This window comes from Sturnus vulgaris, chromosome 1 (genome assembly GCF_052056855.1).
Source record: "Sturnus vulgaris isolate bStuVul1 chromosome 1, bStuVul1.hap1, whole genome shotgun sequence".
Taxonomy (NCBI): Eukaryota; Metazoa; Chordata; class Aves; order Passeriformes; family Sturnidae; genus Sturnus; species Sturnus vulgaris.
This window is the reverse complement of record NC_142243.1, coordinates 61,925,036-61,945,371: the sequence shown is the minus strand read 5'-3', so window position 1 is coordinate 61,945,371 and position 20,336 is coordinate 61,925,036. Positions and strand designations below refer to the sequence as shown.

Genomic DNA, 20,336 nt, shown 5'->3' with positions numbered 1-20,336 from the left:
TATGGACTCTGTCTTCCCAAGTAACTTTTATGTGAGATGAAGTCTTAATTTCTAAAAAAAGACTAAATGTCTGTCTGTTGATGGGAAGTACTATATTAACTTTTTTGTTCTGCTTTAGCACACAGCTTTTGCTTTACCTATTCTAATCTCAAGCCATGAGTTTTCCTACTTTTTGTACTCTCTCTGCAGGGGAGTGAGTGCCTGTATGGGGCTCAATTGTGTCAGGGGTAACCCATAACAACTGAGCTAGCAATGTGGTGCTCCTAAATAAGTGTATGTGGCAGTTCTGAAACAATTTACAGTGTCTCTAGTTTGGGTGTTCTAGGACTACACCACCTTGCATAAGTGTAAATGTGCTTAATGAGAAGAAGCAAAACCATGAAGATGTAGATTTGCTCAGTCTCACATGCTTAACACATTTTGATGCTTAATTTTCATGCTTAACCCTCGTTCCAAAGATCTGGGATCTAGAGAATCATGAGCTATCAATAATGTCAAAACTCAAGGCTCAACTGAGATATACTGGGGGGAAAAAAGTAAAATTTTACACTGTTTCTTTTACTGTATCATAGTAGAGACATATATTTATTTTTAAGGCTATAAATCAGTTTTCATGGTCACTGACCTCCCTAAAAATAAGCACACTAACATACACCTGTGAACAGATCATCTTTCTTTGTTTCTATTCTTCTCAAATATTCAAAACAGAGAAGAACATGTAGAACCAGCACATAAACATTAATGACAAACTACCAAAGAGAATAATTGTAAATCAAAAAGATAAGGATAAACTCTCTCTTCTCCTTCTATTAGTTATTCTGCAGGAAGGCTAAGTCCTATTTCCTACCAGATACCTCAAATTTAAATAGTCTCACAGTAAATTATTCCCCTCCCAAAAATCACAGTATACATGGTATGAGTGAGAAGTCCCTTGGCAACGATGGCATTCTGTGAAATTCCAACAGAGAACAAGGCTTTCCATGTATGACTTAAGGCATCATTTTCGTGCATTTCATTTTTGTGAATTTTGTGTTGTACAACAAATCCTAATATTAGGATATCCTAATCCTATATATTAGGATTTTAATCTCAAATTCAGACTCCAATAGTGGTTCAGGCTAAAGCAGCATTCTTGTTTTCTGGTCAAAAATTCCTGCTCACTTTCTAAGAAATTTCATATTGTCTAAGGTTTTTATAGTCATGTGCCATTAACATAACTTTACTATTCACCTCACCCTAATTTAAGGGAAGTGTCCAAAGGCAGGCAAAGCAGAAACAGAGGCCAGTAAAGACACTGTATAATTTTTCTTCTATTTTCTGTGTATTGTCTATAATTTTCAAAGAAACCTGTGTACAGGATACAATACAATAATCTCATTCTGCTTCCTCCATTTCTGATGGCTGATAGGTACCACACTCCTATTCTGTGGGTCAGAATAAACAAGCCAGTCAAGATTTATCAATTTCGTCTTGTCAGTCACTCTACAGGCTTTTAAATGGGCAAAACTGTCTTTGGAGTAGATGCAAAATGTTGGCAGCAGGAGGGCTGCAGTGGTGGATAGGTACTGTGCTGGCTTGGGCCAGTTAGAGCAAGCAGCAGTGAGACCCATCACAGACCAGAGAAGACTCTGCCAGTAAAGTTTGAGATGCATTTGTAAAAATGTATGTAAGAAAAGACAGAAAACATCAGAGAGACAGAGGAACAGTGGACCAAAAAAAAAAAAAAAACAAAAAAAACAAACCAAAAAACAAGAGAATATCAGGGTCAGAGAAAGAAGAGAGAGAAGATGAGGTGCTCCAGATGCTAGAGAAGATATTCCCATATCCCCTGCAGTCCATGGAGGACCTGTACTAGTGCAGATACACTGCCATCCATGGACAACTCACTGCTGGAGTAAATGGACATTACTGAGGAAACAGCAGCCAGTGTGGAACTCATACCACAGCATATTTTCTTGACAGGAACCGCAGCCTAGAAGAACCCTCTCACTGTTACTGCAGGGGTAAAGTGTGAGGAAGAGGGAGTAATGCAGCACATCATTTCCCAGCTGTCTGCACCAATTGAAGGTGGGGGGAAGGGGTCTGGCAGGAAACTAAACTGAAGGAGTGATACTGTGTCTGGGAAAGGGGTAAGAAAAGGTGTTATTTTTAAGTTTGTCTTCATTTCCCACTACTCCAACTAGTGATTATGTTTTTATTTTAATTGGCAATTGATAAAGTTATTTTACCCACAATAAGTCTTTTTTGCCCACAAAACTGACTGGTAAGCAATCTCCCCGTCTTTATACATACCCTCAAACTTTCTTATTCCTGCTCTTTTTATTTTCTGCCCCATCCTGAGGGAAAGACAGAGGATGAGCGAGCAGCTGGCTGGGATTTTGCCCATTAGCTGAGGCTAACCCCCAATATGAAGTCATAAGAATGTTTGGCTTCACTTAGATGTTTGCAAAAATTTCTTCTGCTCTTAGTAAGAGGAAATCATACTGGGCTACTCTGTACATCAAAACTTCAGTCCTTATCATTATAGCCACTCTTCTGAAATATAATAACTAAATACATAAATACTTAGACACTGTTACCAAACAAGCTGTATTTCTTTTAAAAGGGCCTTGTTCAGCAGTGGGGAAAAGTGTTAGGAATTAATCAACAGGAACGAGGATTTATTCCATGAAATAGATAGCAGTTAACAAGCAAGATCTGGGTGATGTCCATGTGTTAGAAAAATGTTTAGGGCCTGTCATGCTTCAGTGCACTCAAACCTGGGAGAGGAAATTAAAAAATCCTGGAGTGAAATTTATTGTTGAGACCTGGACACCAAAGATACAGAAGTTATAAACCACAAACACAAGTTACAGAAACCAGACATGAAGAAGAAACTAAGACAGTTACTGGGATTCTCCCTATCTGGGAAAAAGTTACTAAGAGGACAGAAAGTGTGGACTAATTGGCATGAGAAGCAAGAAATCAGTTGCAAATAGAAGATAGAATACTAATTAATGAAGACAACTATGTAACTTGTTAGCCAATGAACACTAATTCCTTTGTTTGCTAAAATATATAAATAGTTAAAAGCCTTGATAACTGATGTACATGATTTGTGGAGGGATCCCCAACACTGAATAAAGTTGACTTTCTGACCTAACAAACTAGTTAGAGAGTTTATTTCCTGGTTTTCAGCGGCAATACCACATGTTCTACCCAGCCAGAACAGCTCTACAGCTCCTTTGTATGCACTAGATGATGCTAATGTTGAAGAAACCTCCTTGCCTGACCATCCAGGAGGCACTCTGGCAGTCACACTCACACCACCTAAGACTGTTACCCCTGGGACCAAAGCTCCATCACAAACACGTGGCTCCAGAGAGTCAATGGGTGCCCTGCCTGACTCCCTACACATTCCACTCACATGGACAGACAGGTTTCCCTCACTGGCTCAGCCCAGGTTTCCTGTAGCAGTCACAGATGTCTGGTTCCCTTAAGTTACAACCAAGCCTTTTATCGTGGTGCAGCAGCACAACAACAGCTTGTGCTGGTGCCACCCAGGAGGGACCCCAGACAAAGAAATCCCTGGGTTATTTCCTTACAGTCTGTGCACCTGTTCCAATGGTGATTTTGGGTCTGGAGTCTTCTTGTCCTTCATTTGTTGCTACAGAGCCCCTGAGTGATGAACCAGCCTGCCCTCAAAGTCCCTGTGCCCTCAGCTGTGCAAAGGCTTGGTGCCAGGTCATGGCTCATTGCTGGGGGCTCCAGACATTTCCCCCATCCAGGGCACAACCTGCAAAGTGCACTGCAGCTGCTCATCGAGCTGCCTGCACTGGCTGTAGTCCTCAACCATATGCAGATACAACAGGTCACAGTCTTAGACATCAGAACCGCTAGCTAAAACAACAGAAAGATGCTTTACCCCTTCTCAGTTCATCAGCTTAAAATCTAATACCTTCCCCACTAAGATGTGTAAAACTTTTAAAATTATTTTACCCAAATACTCTGCAATTCTACTCTATTTTGGTCTAAATTTTTTTCATGGCATGACAGTCTTTGACTGCATTAGGAAACAGTACAGCATAATAAACACAGTTTTGTACAGCACAACATCTAGTGCTGAGGACTTCATGTCCACAACACATGCAGTTGGGAGCTTTATTTTGGAGTAGCTTTAGTCTGACCACCTAGACTGAGCACCTGATAGTGATTAAAGTGAATTAGGTGTACTTTGGGAGCACATTTTCCAATACAGCTTAAGGGGGCAGGGGGATGGAGCAGGGGGGAGGGAGGAAAGAGAAAGAAGTAGTTCCTGCACTCCAAGACTGTTTCAGGATATGAACCAAATTATTTTATGTGGTAGCACCTGGAAGATAAAGTGCATTCTTGATGCAGCCTTAAACACTACTATGTGTTTTAGTTATTCAAAGAAAGTGAAAAGAATTTGAAGAACAAAAATATCTGCAGCAAATAAGAATGTTGTTCCATTTCTATTTCTTCATATGCAATTCTACCAAAGTTAACGTTATTAAATATGTCAGATGGCATGGTAAAAAAATCCTTTCCCTTTTATTCTGTATGCCACATATTATTTGATGCTTAAAGCCACAAAACCCAGTGTAGTTTGGAGATTGGATCCCTTATATTTCCTGGCACATCCAAGCTCCCCATTAAAATAGGTATATAGTTATTTAAGTGACATGATGTCCAAAAATAACTATTTTTCTACAATAGGAAATTGAAGAAATTACTGCAATACAATACTGATTATTTAAATAATTATTATATATCTTAGCAGATATATAATTTCTGGATGGTTTATTCCTCCTATAACCTGGTGCTACTGATTTCACCAAACACTTTCCAATCACAGTCTTTCAGGCAAAGAACAAATAAATAACTATACTATGCAGCAAGATGAAATAATGGACATTCTGTACTCAGAGTAAAGGAGACACTTAGGAGCATGGCTATTTCTTCTTTCTTAAAAGGTTACCACTTCATTGGTCACAGAAGATTAGTATAGTCATTGTACAGCAACAAGCACTATAGTATCCATCATTTGCATGTGTCAACAGATGTGTTACACAAAAGCCTGCTAAGGTAATTATTCTATTTTCAAAAATATCTTACCTTGGAGTCACTGGCAGGCCTGGAAACCATAGCTTTAAACAAATGTGAACTACATTTGTGAAGTTGAAAAAACAAATTGATTTATTTTTGGCTTTTGCAACATTGCCACCAAGTAAAATTTAGCACCTGTAAATGGCCTCTGTGTCCAAGTGAATGGACTCAAGTCTTAACTTGAGGGGAGCTTTATAGCTGGCCCCTCTCCAGAGTCTGAGGCTTCAGGCTACATTCCTAGGATTTTCTGTGCAGGGATTCTTTTTTGCTGTGACTAGGTAGTTCTCTGTTAGAACTCATGGCAGAAAATCAATGTCCTTTTCATATTACTTGCTGTGTTTTCTTAACCTCTCAGAGCTCAAAACCCAGAGAGGCCGTATTTCATTCCAGCTATATATCATACTGGCAATTTCCTGTTGATTAACAAATATGCTACTAATGTTTACTAGTGGTCCTACCCTAATCCTCATGTGCATTCACCACTTCCTGACTGGCAGAGATAGCAGTGTGATCTGTCCAGGGAGTAGACCAGACATGTGTTCCTGGGTCAGCTAACTTGGCAACTGTGAGACATAAACACAAGATAAAAATATCATCATGTTGGGAAAACTCTAAGAAAAATGTTCTAACACCTTCGAACTTGTAGTAGAAAAGAAAAGATGAGGGCAGGGGATCTGTGATCTTTTGTCTTTTTCTTCCTCTTGTCTTTGAGTAGAAAACGAAATGGCAACTACAAATTCAGTAAGCCAGTGGTGGTGGTACCACACCTGCATTTTGTCCTCCAAAATGACACAAACATAAGTGTGACTCGACCCTCTGAACAACAAGCTGTATTACTGTTGGTAATGCTGCTTGATATTGGTTAGGAAAGTGCAGACTTGGAAAGTGTTAGGACCTGATCCTAATGAGTTCTTTACAAATCCTCCATGCCTTAGTCTTACAGAGGAGTGAGGTAGCCATGATCCTTGCAATCCTAGCTCCCAGCAGTTCTTGCTTCAGCAATCCCAGTTCCCAGCAGTTCAGCCAAGGTGGCAGCCATGAACACTCCTCTCTCTAAGCACCCATGAACTATTACCTAGAATATAAAGATCACTGAAGAACCGAGGATTTATCTTGCTGTTGTGGTTTAATCCCAGTTAGAAACTCTGCACCATGCAGCTGCTCACATATTCCCTGATGTAAATCCAGTGGGGAGGAGAATCAAAGGGAAAAAAAATGTAAACCTCACAGGTTGAGATAAGAACAGTCGAAGAATAAGAACAACAAGAACAAGAAGGAGGAGGAGAAGAAAGGACAGCTGCCTAAATTACTTACAGAATTAGAAATATGAAGCCACAAAGCAACTTTTAAACCTTTAAAACTAACTAAGAGCATGAACGAATAGCAGAGTCAAAAAATAAAACAAAAAAACATTTAGGTTGTTATTCAGGATGACTTCCTGGAATTATGAGGAAAATATAGCTAAAATATTGACAGCTTCTTTTCCAATAAAAGGCTAGTAGACAATCAAAATCTGAAGCATGTAGTACACAGCTGTGATCTGTCATTCAGAATAGCCATTTTTAAAGACACTTTTCAATGCTAGAAAAGGAATTTCAGGTATTTTCTGTTGTTCTAGTTATTTTACCTCCCCCAAATCAGTAAGACAATGATTTTGGTTGCTATGTAAATAGTTAAAGGGAGAATGGATTTTTACCCCAATGGTTTTGTGAGGCCTTTGGAATCAGGTGTTGAATAAGGGTAGAAGAGACAGAACTTCTCAAAGACCATTTTCCTTTGAGTCACTGTTTTTTCTGCTGTGCCTAGCTGCTGTAGTGTGGTTTGCCAATATATGAAGTACAGTCACTTTTCCTAATTTCCTGGTTATTACTGAATGGGGAAGGGAGGTGCACATGGTGCAGTTTCCAGGCCAGAGCAAAAAGACCTCCTTCTTCACTTTCTGTATTAGAAGTACAGACTTGTGGGTCAGCCTGCAGAAGATTGTCACTATTTATTCCGTTTAGCCACATATTCTTTACTTCCCCAATGCATGGATTCAAGTAGGAACTGAGCAGTCTCTTGATTACTTTCTAATACAATGATTCCCTATTTATAACAAGTTAGCTACATCTAGATACCCAGAAGCAAATGCTGAAGCATCATTGCAGTCTGCTGTCAATGTGGTTAATTGAAGACCTGTTGTTGATTTGATGTTATTTGAATCAAGCAGATGTAGCTCAAGGACATTCATATTCTTTAAATACAATTAAAACATATTACTCAAACATTCCTATTCTTCTAAAAGTATTCCTAGAAACCATAGCTTCCCACATATCCTAGACTCTTCCTAGCTCAATCCAGTTATCATGGCAATGCAGTTCATTCATGCTGTTGCAGTTCTTTTTCCTGCTCCCTGCACTTACAGTCAAAATGTATAGCTTTTAAGTTTTAAATTAATAAAAGAGAAAAACAGTTGTGAAGGCAGCTGGGTGCCCTTCAGCAAGCACAATTACTTCTTCCATCCTAAAAACACTAGGTTTTGCCAGAAGCACAGCTACCAATAGTGAGCCAAAGACATAATGCCTCTGTTTCTTATACCCTCAAGCCTAATTTCTCCAGCACTATCTAGAAATGTTAAAGCTGGTTGAGGTAAAAGAAATAATAGCCTTTTAATAGGACACTGAGAAGATAAGGGTTTTGTTTGAAAAACAAAGGAAGTAGATACAAAAAATTATTTTTAAAGCTGTTTCCAGGTGACTATTCATCAAAGAATACTTGCTGAAACCACATCAGAATTACCTAACGGCTGTGAATCACCACCATGCCAGTTCCCCTGCCTTTTCTTGCTACAATGCTTCCCATTGTTTTTGTTCAGACTGAACTGGGGTCAGAATAGGAGCTACTTCTTGTGAAAATTCCTTAATTTCAAAGTCCAGTAATGTACAGTATAGTAATTTATACCTTATTTTAAATGGGCAAATGATAAGGCAGGTAATTGTTTTTGAAGCCTTTCTCTTCATTTATCTATGGTCTGGCATTGGAAAAATCCTTTTAAGATTCTTTATGAATGAGGGACACCTACTGGACAAAATACACCATTTAAAAAATCCACATTTCCCTCGAGTTCCATAACCTCTCTACTCCAGAAAACTGAACTTAAAACCAACCACAACTTTCTTTAAAAGAAATGAAGCAGGGGGGGAAGGGGGGAAGAAAAAGCAAGCAAGACATTGTCATTGTTTTTGCCTTTAAAGTCCTCAGTCAAATCAAAGTGAAGTTTGTACTGAAAACAAGTGAACTTTCAGAAAATTAATCTCATTTTTCTATCTGGAGAAGTAGTCAACAGAGAAGTGAGCAAAGACAGGAATTACTTCTCATGGAGGTGTTCAAAGTATTCAAATATATTTTCATTTCGTTTTTAGACTTACTGTATCAAAGCGCTCTTTGAAAGAGAGAGGATCTTCATCTCCAGTTGATTTCTAGTTCATGTTGGTGTGGGGTTGTAAGGCCCCAGCAGCTGTAAGACTTGGCTGACAACATTTTCAACAGGGCTTACAGTTGTTCATGTACTCTGAGTTAGATGCATGGTAGAAATACTGACAAGATATTCTCAAGAGGTCAAAGCAACAAAAAAGAACTTTACTGGCAACTTTAGAAAATGAAGGAAATTCTGGCAAAAGGTTTAGTGCAATATTCAATCAATATAAAATACTTCTCAAAGCATTAATTTAGTCCATTCAAGGTAGAAAACTTTAAGCCTGTTCAATTACAAGTTACTCAAGAATTCCAAGAAGATGGAATTGAAAAAGAAGAAAGAGAAAGAGGACAAAAAAGATACAGAAAAGCACACATAGAATAGCTACCACTCCTGGTTTCCTATGAGGATAGAAACTCCAAAAGGAGGTAGGGTCCAGACAAAGTGATGGTCTCATATTTGGCCTTAAATACCCCTTGGCCTTCCTGGGCCTTTCCCCCAGGTGGGAATTCTGGTCATTTGGCCACTGAGAAGCTGGGTTAGGAGAGTGTGGAGCATTGCCTCTGGTGTGCCATGGTTGGCAGCCACTGCCAGGCTGGGATACAGGCTCTAGGGGTGGGTGTAGAGGGCAGATAGCTGCCTCACCAGGGCAAGGCCCAACCTGCCCCTTCCCCCACACATGTATCCCAAAATGTCTCGAGACATCAGTCTTTCCAGGCTCTCTCTCAAGGTTGGAAGGCACATCTGGAGGTCATCTAGTCATATTCATGTCCTGCTCAAAGCAGGTTGCTCAGGGCCCTGTTCTAATGATTTATGATTACTACAGCCTAAATGGGCAAACTGCTATGGTGTTTGACAACCATCATGGTGAACTTTTTTTTCTCTCTAACTGGAATTTTCTGTGTTGCAGTTTGCATCTACTGCTTCTTGTACTATCTACACACACCCTTGAGAATAATCTGTCTTTATATCTTCTTTGCAGGTAGGTATAGACACCAATAAGATCTGTCTCTAGCCTTCTCTTCCTGAGGCTGAAGGGTTTCTGATATCCTGAGCTCTCATATTAGACCCCTTTATCATATGCTGGCAGCCATCCATTTGGACTTGCTCCAGTTTTTCCCTGCCTGTCCTTTGCCCTGAATTTGTGCACAGCACTCCACATACAATCTCACAAGTATCACAGAGAGGTAAAACCACTTCCCTCAACCAAGAGCACATTGCTGACTTCTGTTCAATGTGTGTTCCACCAGTACTCCCGATTCTGCAAAGCCTCTTTCTAGAAGTCTGGCCTGTACTAGTGCACAGGGTTATTCCATCCCACACAAAGGATTTTGCACCCTCCTTTAATGAACAAACTCAAATCTGTCTTACCTGCCTCTGCTACACATAACAAGTAGTAACCTTATTGAGAGATCCCTCTCTGCTCTTTTTCCTATTCTCCTTTAATAGGAACACTTACACTTTTTCTATCATTAAACAGTTCTCATATAAAATATTGCTGCATTTGTGCTCTATGAAAAGAATCCTCCCTGACTTCTGTTTTTATAGCAGAATGGGAGACACTCATTCTGTATTATAATGACACAATTGCTATTCTTATAAAGCATGTTTTGCTGTTCCAACTTCTTTAATGAACACAGAGCTTCTTAAATAAGACAAAAAATATCTTTCTATTGTTCTTCAGAAAATCTTTAACTAGCATTTTGTTAAAGATTCTGGGAATAGAGTATTTCACTACACAACAGCCTATATGTGGTAAAACACATGAAAAGAAACCTGTAATGAGAAGTCACATTTATTTGCTATTAAATCACATCAATGCATCAGTTAAAAAGCACAAGCCCAGCCACAGAGCAATTGTTATATAATCAGACAACAAACCCTTTCCTGTACTGGTCTACAGCCATGAGTATTTATTTGCTAAACAACTGGACTGAACTCCATCAGAAAACCAAGCAAGTAAACTCCCCACACACCACATACTACATGAAGGCAAGAACTCCTGGAGCATAAGCCAAAGTGCCCTTTCAAGACCATCTACACTTTGAGTGAGAATATATTCACCATATAGTGCAGAGAGAGAAGGAAACGAACTTGCAATATTTTTGTGTTCAGGTCCAAAGTAAATAGCTAAGGTGCAAAAGGAGAACATCTGGAAAAATAGCAGAGGCAGCATCTATTTGGATTAATCCATCTCCCATATGTGGTGCAGTCAAAAACTCTGTTCCTGCAAGTATATATAATGTGGCAGTAATCAAACTACTAGCTTTACAGCTGAGAGCATCTCTACCAAAGTACTGTACAGGGATGCAATTCTCATTGAGAGACAAACAGCAAATGATATTGTAGATGCTGACTTTAATTCTGCTTTCAAAAAAAAGGAAATTATTCTCTTATTAATTTGAAATATAAAGCTATATAAGATCTTCTTTCTGTACTTTGCATTTCTTAGTAGAAAGATGTGTTGGAATTAAATCAGTTACAATCATAGAATAGTTTCCATCTAAAGAAGATCAGCTCAGTCTTAGTCCTACCTTAAGCCAGCTGACATTTAGAAATGCTGCCATGTTACAGTGTTTATATTTTTTTCTTATAGAAAAAAAAATAGTGGTTTTATATTATTATGAGAGAGGGTTTAATATTATGATTTTATAAAAAGCAAAGGGATACTTAAATAATAGCCTTTGTAAGGCCTTTGACCTGGTTCCCCACAACATCCTTTTTTCTAAATTGGTGAGAGATGTATTTGATGGGTGGACTCTGGTGGATGAGGAATTGGTTGGATGATCACATCCAAAAGAAATGCCTTGATGCTGTGCAAGTACTGTTCAGCAATAGATGGGTTTGGCTGAGGTAATTTTCTTCACAGTGCCTGGTATGGAGCTATGCCTTGTATTTGTGCTGAAACCAGTCTTGATAGTAGAGATGTTTATGTTATTGCTGAGCAAGGCTTACTGAGGGCTTTGTGAGCCAAGGCCTTTTGTCCTTCTTGTACCACCTCACCAGGAAGGGCTGGGAGTGCACAAGACGTTGGGAGGGGACACAGCCAGGACAGCTGACACCAGCTGACAAAAAGGATGTTTCATACCATACAGTGTCATGCTCAGTATATAAAAGGGTGGAGGGGGAGAGGAAGAAGGAAGAATAGAAAGACATTTTTTTAGTGATGGCATATGTTTTCCCAAATCACAATTACATGTAAAATTTGAAGTTTGAGAAGTAGTGTAATCTGAAGTGTGTCCATAGCATGAGGAAGCATACTGAAGCCAGTGAATATGCTTAAAAACACCACCTAAAATGTACTAGCACAAATTTCTAAAAAAATCAGTTTTTGAAGGTTGCAGCTTGAGGACTTGCAGGGAACAAGCCTAACTTTTAATTGGGGGGGAGGGAAAATCCAGTTCATGCTCCCCACTCTCAACTATCTCAAACATCAACACATTCCTCACTCCTTCCAAAATGCTGCTCATTTGACCTCTCCCTACAATGACAATGTAGAAAGGCTTAATCCTACAGTTACATAAGAAATTACCTGGTTAGATAGAAACATTGGAATGGGGACCTGCCAGCAGGGGAGAGCAATTAGATAGGTTTGAGATGTCTGAGAATATGAATTCATAATAATAGCAGAAATAGAAGACTTGCATACAGTTCTGGAAGGTATTTCTTTTTCTATCCAGATAAACAGGCTCAAATAGCCCTGTCTACACTGTGCTTACACTTTTGGCTAACATGGCAGACATGCCCTTAGATTTCCCATGTTGGTGTGGGGTGTGCAATATTTCGTCGAGTATTTCCCCAGCTGGAAGTCACCCAGTCCTGGATCCAAGTGAACTTTGTAGTGTTAGTCTGTAGACAGTTCCTTGCTTTAAGCCTTTCTTACTTTTTCTAACATATACATTAACTTTGCTAATATATACATCAGTTTACTTTCCCAAAATATACTGGAATTTAACCAATAAGTGGCCCTAACTGCTACTTGTTACTTAAGCCACAAGAAAGTCACAAACAGAGAAATCCTCTTTTAGATTGTGATGGCTAACAAACAGCTGGCCTGAAGGCCTCACAAATAACCTCCTGACCTTGACTTGGTCAGCCTGTACCCGTGAGAAAAGGAAGTACACATCTTTAAGAAAAAAAGTACTGAAAAGTAGAAGGACTTAACTGTAAGAAACAGATGCTGGCCAGTCTTTGGCGAGTGCACACACAGGCAGCTACTGAAGTGGGTGGCAACAAGTTACCAGCCAACTGGGATTGATCACATGGTTTTTGAAAACCATAAAAATATGAGCTGTGAATAACAAAGAATTGTTTACTAAAATTATTATTTACAATAAAGATCACTATTGTCTCTTGAACCTCAGAGTGTCATGTCCATCTCTACCGCAACATTAGATCAGTCCATTAGACGCAAATGCTTGAATAAGAGGATAACAGTATGCCAGTTGCAGATTAACCAAATCAAGATTTGGTGTTTTGTGTTTGCTTGTTTAAAAATCTTTTAAATGCTTTCACTAAGAAATAATTTTGGCCAAGCATTACGGTTTGACAAAGTTACTGCATCAAGTTTCTTCATACATTTTTAAACAGCATGAATGAATTACAGCTACACAGTAGCACAAGGTGGCTCAAATTCAGCTTGAATTTCAGTTTCAGAACTCAAAAAGAAGCTTGCTCTCCACAAAACCCCTAGCAATCTTGACATTCATATAGCGCTCCATACCACAATATTTAGTGAATTTTATACTCATAATTTCCTATAGTTAAAAATATCAAGAAATTCATGCATCATTTGAATATCAAATACATTATTTTGGTTCAAATTAGGAAGAAGAAAAACACACTGGTTACAATAATAAGATATATGAAATATACAGCTCATAGAACTGTATTGTACCACGCTTGGTGGTCCAAATGGCTAGACAACTGAAATATCAGAACACCATTGCAGGCTTCTGTGCCTTATTCCATAGGAAAGAATATAGTCAGATATTGTAGGAAACACAGTTACACATGCTTCATATAAGAACTTCATACATACTTCATATAGGAACTTGTAAAAGCCATGCCATAGATTCCCAAATAGTGTTTGTTTCACGATAAAATATTCAAGGCAGTAATTGTGTTTCCTGTCTTTCTCTTAAACTTCTCATGCTGCAACAAAATGGATACAATCATTTTCCTATATTTAATATACCTATCATAAAGAAATCCTACTCCTTACATAGTGAATGCTTTCTTGTTTAAAAAAAACAAAAAAAAGAAACAGCTATTCAAGCAGATATACAAATAACTAGAATTTTCCTTTATTGGTCAGTTGGTAACAACTGTATTTAAAATTAAGAGAAATAAATTTAACTGTGAAATGCAAACATTTGTACAGAAAAAATTTTAAGGAAAACAGTAACTATTTAGGAACTAAGCAAACTGTCTTGGTTTAGAGATAAGTTTTAGAGAAAATACTCTGGAATTAGTGTTTCCTGTAAAGAAAAGGGTTTCAGCAATCCTTTCTTACTGGTAAGGAATTATTATTAGTGCATGAAAGTGAAAAAACCCCAATTGTTTATTGACAAAGTGCCCACATGGCACACAAAAAAAAGAATAAACACTAGATATTGAAATGGCAGAGCCTTATTCCCCCTACACACACACTCAAAAAAAAACCACCAAGGGAAGAAAAACTGGCTAGCTACCTGGCAGGGCAGAGCAAAATGGTGCCTGCTCTTGTCTCAGGGAAGGCAAAGAAGTTCATGCAGCTGACAGAGGACACACGACTGACACAGGGAATGGTGTTGAGCATCAGCACGTTATTATTCCCAGGTACAATCTTTTATACCCTTTTTCTCACATGCATAACACCTGCGGGCCCTTGTACTCTTTTGTGGTTGGTCACTACACCTCAGCATTCCATGCTTCTTTTCTTCAGTGCTGGTCACCTGTCTTACACAGCTGCACCCCATTAGAGATGAGACTCAGCTGCAGCCCCATTCCCAGTGTGCCATAATCTATTCTCCTACATGCAGCAGGTCTGGAAAAAAGAAAAACAGATGGGAACCTAGTGAACTCTGATGCTGGTCTCCTCCTCACAGGAAATGAAGTTAGTGGATAGAAATATTATTGACTTGCCACTGTGCAGGAGCTTTTCAACTAGATGAAGTCTTTCCACAGTCAGTCAGCAGGTGGCAACTGAAATACTAATAGGCACCCTGAATGTTATTTACAAAGAGAAATGTTTATTTCAGAAGATGCTACTTGATGCTGGAAAAAAAAGAAATGGCAGGAATTTAAATGGGATAACTACTTAGCTATATCTCCAGCACTGGTTCTGGAGAAATCACTTAATTATCTCCTTGGGAGTGAAAAATAAGCTATTAAGATACACGTTGTAAGAATTCTGGGCCTGACATTATGGATAGGGTTTGCGTGGCCAGGTTTTATTAGCAGAGGTTGGGCTCCAGAAGTGGCTGCTGTGAGAAGCTGCTAGAAGTTTCCTCTATATCCTGCAGTGCCAATGCCAGCTGGCTCCAAGACACACCCACCGCTGGCCAAGGCTGGGCCAATCAGAAATGGTAGTAACACCTCTGTGATAACATATTAAGGAAGAAGAAAAAAAATTATTGTGTAGATGTAATTGGAGCCAGAGAAGAGAGGAGTGAGAATATGTGAGCAACAACTCTACAGACACCAAGGTCCTTGGAGGAGGAGGTGCTCCAGATACTGGAATTGAGATTCCTTTGCAGTCCATGGTGAAGACAATGGTGAAGCAGCTGTGCCCCTGCAGCCCTTGGAGGTCCATGGGAGAGCAGAGATCCACCTGCAGCCCATGGAGGAGACCCATGCTGGATCAGGTACATCACCAAAAGAAACTCTGAACCCATGGGAGTCCTGTGCTAGAGCAGGCTCCTGGCAGGGACCTGCAGACCTGTGGAGAGAGGAGCTCACACTAGAGCAGATTTCCTGGTAAGGACCTGTGACCCTGTAGGGGCCTCACACTAGAGCAGAGCTGTGCCTGAAGGATTGCACCCCATGGAAAACTGACCCATGCTGTGGCAGTTTATGAACACTGCTGCCCATGGGATGGATTCACATTGGAGAAGTTCAAGGAGAACTGTCTCCTGTGAAAGGGATCCCATGCTGGAGCAGAGGAAGGACTCTTTTCCCTAAGCAGCAGCAGGAACAACTGTGATGAACTGATGATAATCCCCATTTCCTGTCCTCCTATGCCACTGGGGAGGAGGAGGGAGAGTCTGTTAAGGAGGGGTTGGGAGAAAGATTTGATTTACATCTCATTATCAAAATCACTATTATGATTTTGTTGGGAATAAATTCAATCAGTATGCTCACATTCAATCTCTCTTGCCTGTGGTGGTATTTGGTGAGTGATCACTTCCTGTCCTTATCTCAACATATGAACCTTTTGCACTATTTTCTCTCTCCTATCTAGCTGTGGAGGGAAGTGTTAGAGCAGCTTTGGTGGACACCAGGCATCCAGTCAGGATCAACCCACTGTACCTTGAAGGGTGGCAACTCACCTGGATTATTATTTTTAATACCATCATGGTTCAGTAGGATTTGATTTTTCAGGATGTTTGCAGACATTTTTAATAGGTATCTATGTAAGCTGTGTTATGGTATTAATTGCATAGATATACTGTGTGAGGCAACCATCAAATTTATTTATTTATTTAGTTAAGCTTTTTTTCTATTTATACAAGAATCAAAGACTTCAGCAGGAACAGTTATGTCAAACTGTTTTTAAAAAGACATCTTATTTAAAATGGAATATTATGACATGTCATTAACAAAACTAAAGTAACCATTGTTTTCTTCTTTCTTTTATATCCAAACAACCTGAAAATATGTACAGAAAAAGTATACAACTATACTTAGCAATTCTGATAGTTACTGTGTCCCAATGGAGGCACTGTGATTATATTTTTACAGTGCTAAGACTTTGTCTCTGGTGCTGTGTAGTTTTGCACAATGATAGCAACATTCACCACTTCCTAAATAAATACGGTTCTCACGCTTCTATGATACTGGCTTCACAATTTGAAAATTATTTGTGAAAACACTTAATTGTAGACATGTAAATCCCTTTCCATGACCTTTGATTTGACCCAGTCATTAGGCCCCATTTGTGATACTATAATTTGATGCCAAGACTTCTGTAAACACTTCCATCAACCAATAGATGACCCATGCGAGGAGATTGAGGAAAAGAATTATTCAATTTTGCTTTCAAACTGGAAATTGTGTTCTTTTGAAGATACTGTTAAATTATGTGGACATATTTGCTCTCAGAAACTAGGAAAAAATTAAAGCTTGAAGTAACCAAAAATCTCAGGCCTCTTTCCTCTGCAGAAAATAGCATGTTTCTCAAAAATTGTGCAGTCATATATAGACTCTTAGAAACATTTAGACTGGAAAAGATCCATAAGATCATTGAGTCCATCTTTAGCTTACCACTGCCAAATACACCACTAAACTATGTCCCTAAATGTCACATCTACTCATCTTCTAAATATCTCCAGGGATGGTAACTCAGCCACTTGCCTAGGGAGTCTATGCTGATGCATGACATTCACAGTAGCCTCTTTATCATACAAAATGATCTGACAAATAATAACTATTATGATAAAGTACTTTTAAGTGAAGTAAAATATCCCAATTCCTTGCTATTGTACAATCTTTCTTCTCTGTAGCAAAGCAGCTGCAAAGCTATTAGGTGTCTTAAAAAATATAGGAGAAAAGATGACACCATTCTGGAATTTCCAAGTTAATGACAAGTAAGTTAATCATTTAAATCAAAGCAAATAAGCCCAATAATATATCATGTCGACATGTTTATTTAGCTACTTTAATCAAGTTGCCATCTTTGCCTTGCACTGTGCCCTGCACCAGACATATCAGGGGTTTTGGCACCTTCATTATCATACCTATCAAAGAAATGCAACACATAGCTGTAGATAGAGGCTGTATGGGTTAAAGATGGGAAAGATTTCCAGAGACAGTGGAAGGAAAGATAAAACTGTAACTTCCATGGACATAGGCAGAACAAGCTCCTGCAAAGATGTGAGAAATGCTTTCACTTCAATTTTTTTTAAAAACTAGGCCGTTGCTATTACAGAAGTCTAACAGACTGGCTCTGCTGTTAGGTCCTGTAGCAGGTGGTTCCTGCCAGATGTGTTCCTGCTGCAGCAGAAGCACAAGTAGAGGAAAAATACAAGATTAGAGTGAAATTGGTGAGGAAAAAAGAGGGAAGTATAATTCTTCTGAGTCTGGAGACCGGGAAGTTTTACAGGTGTCAGGACCTGGAGGGGGAAACCATTTGAAAAAAGTGCTAATGACTCCTTGGCTGACAAAAAGTGCAAGAGAGTCTGAATAGGCAGTGCTTGCACCGGGTAATTCCTTAAGGCAATTAAATATATATTCTTCCCGGTTCTGTAATATTTTACATTAGCTGTCCTTATATTTGAAAAATATGCATGTGTGGAGGATGGGATTTGACTACATTTCAGAAATTATTTTCATAAGTTTATAAGAATTGCTGGTGTTCTTACAGAGGAAGAGGCATGGAATGGGGAGGATGTAGAGCAGAAGAAAGCAGAGATGTCTTATTATAAAGATACCTTTTCCTTTATTTCTTGGGAAATAAAAAAACTAAAAATAGAAAGGAGGGGAATGAATAGAGAACTAAAAATAGAAAGGAAACAGTAAGGCAATAAGAACTGTTGATTATCCCCACTTAGAAGACAGAGAATACCTAGCAATTTCACATCAGCAGCAATGGAAAGGCATATATTAAGAGTAAATTTTTGAACCTTAGCTTCTTGCAGACATTTTGAGAAAAGAAATATGGAATTTTATGTTAGATTATAAATCTTAGTCCAGTTTACTGCTCATTGTCATTTCCATTTTCAAGTTTTCCCAGATACTCAATGCGAATCTTCCTTGCTGTAATTACATTCTTTTAGAGGTAGTTCCAATTCACCAGGGTCTTAAAATTCCTTTCTCTTTGCACAAAGTCTTGGCATATATTAAGACTACTTTTCACTCCTTCTGTGAATGCCTTAATAAAATTGGTCTTGTTCTTCTCAGAAATGTTACCAACAGGATATGGCTACAGCCTTCTTGAAACACGGGAGTTCAAAGCAAAAACAAACCAAAGCCAAGAGATAGGAATGATGCCCTAATTAAAAAGGGATTTTGATTTTTTTGTGGGGGAGTGAGGATGAATGTTTTCTGTGGTTACTTGTAGTAGCTCTGAGGGTTAGATTTCTGTTACAGGTTTTAATTACAAATTTAACTAGATTAGTCCTCATTTCACTAATAGTGGCTTCAGCAATACTGTAAACTTCTGTAATTTTAGCTCTATCACTGTCTTAAAAAGAGGTGTTCACTGAGGGGAAAAATACTTTTGTTTTACTTTTTACATGGCTTCCTAAAAGCCTGTTGCATCTAAGCATGATTTACTAAACTGGCACCATATTTAATACTTATGGAGGACAAAAACTTTCCAGTTCTAGACTTCACATTTTAACATGTAGGAATGTTGCTATCAAGTCAGCCAGTGTACTATTAATTCTTGCAGTACAGTGCACTGCAAACAGTGCAAACAGAACAAGCCAATGGAATTATATTAATATGCATAAACCAGGAAGACTGGAAACTGACATAAAAAGACATAAAAAACAATTAGTTAACAATTATGAGTAAATTGTTCCCAACACACGGTGATTTCTTTGCTGCTTCATCTTGATTATCATGTTGCCAAGTTATGATGGCAACACAAGGGCCTTGGCATAGCTTTCTCACAGTTATTCCCAGTAAACATAATAAACATCTTTATGTCTCTTTTTTTCACTACCCCTACAAGAAAATAATATTTCCTGCACTTACTGTGCATTAACATTCTCATTTCTTACAAAACACCTAATTTTATGTCCCTTTTTTAAGATGATGTGAAATCTGTTCTCCTGGCTAGTAAGTGTTTATAATAACTATAGAATATAAAATGCAGCTCTTCACGTCTTCAACACACTTTGGTTGCTCAATCAAGTTGAACTCAAATTTCAGAGTCTGACTATGTGAATGCCAGCCAGGAAGCATTTACTCAGGCCCATCTTTATCTCAGCTAGTAGTGTCATTGATACCTCTGTGCATCTCTTTTCCTGAGCAGGCATACAGAGCATTCAGCTGTAGAAGTATCTAAAATAAAATACTCAATTTAAACTGGAACACAAGTTCTAAATGTTATTCTTGTAGAAATGCTATTATAAGGTATATGGACACCCAAAGTCTCCAATCCATTGTGCACGTGCCCTAAGGATAGACAAGGCAAAAAATCAGAGACAATTTGGTGGATTTATTATTTGAATATATAAGGCTGGTAAAGAATGAGAAGCCAAATTACTGAAGTTATAAAAAAGACCAGCAACGTTGCCAGAAATAAAAATCAGATTCCTATCCACTGTAACCTGCACTGAATCCTTTAAAAACTATATGAATTGCCATATGAAATGGGATTTGATAAAAGATTAATCTAGCATCTCATAATAATAAAAAATTATCATATTGTGTTTCCTGGGGAAGGTTTCCTAAAAGAGTTCGAATTAAGTTTTTTAATGAAGCAATCCACACCAAATTTTCATCATATTTCTCATCTTTATAATCTGCAGGGAACATTTAAACTATCAAATTTATATGACTAAATTAAAATCTTCAAGAAAGGGTGTGCTGTATTTGTTCAGAGCACAGCTGTATTTCCCTCAGG

The 20,336-nt window shown here is 38.5% G+C and overlaps 1 long non-coding RNA gene across 2 annotated transcripts in view; it reads right to left on the bottom strand.

The window, feature by feature from the left end:
* Positions 1-5,415, bottom strand: part of LOC148225254 (uncharacterized) — a 37,720-nt gene extending 32,305 nt beyond the window's left edge. Inside the window, exon 1 of one of the 2 annotated variants that reach the window (XR_015798746.1) lies at positions 5,116-5,415. This is a non-coding gene — a long non-coding RNA (uncharacterized LOC148225254). The remainder of the gene's footprint in view (positions 1-5,115) is intronic. The other variant, XR_015798685.1, reaches the window with a different exon arrangement.
* Positions 5,416-20,336: the final 14,921 nt, after the last annotated feature.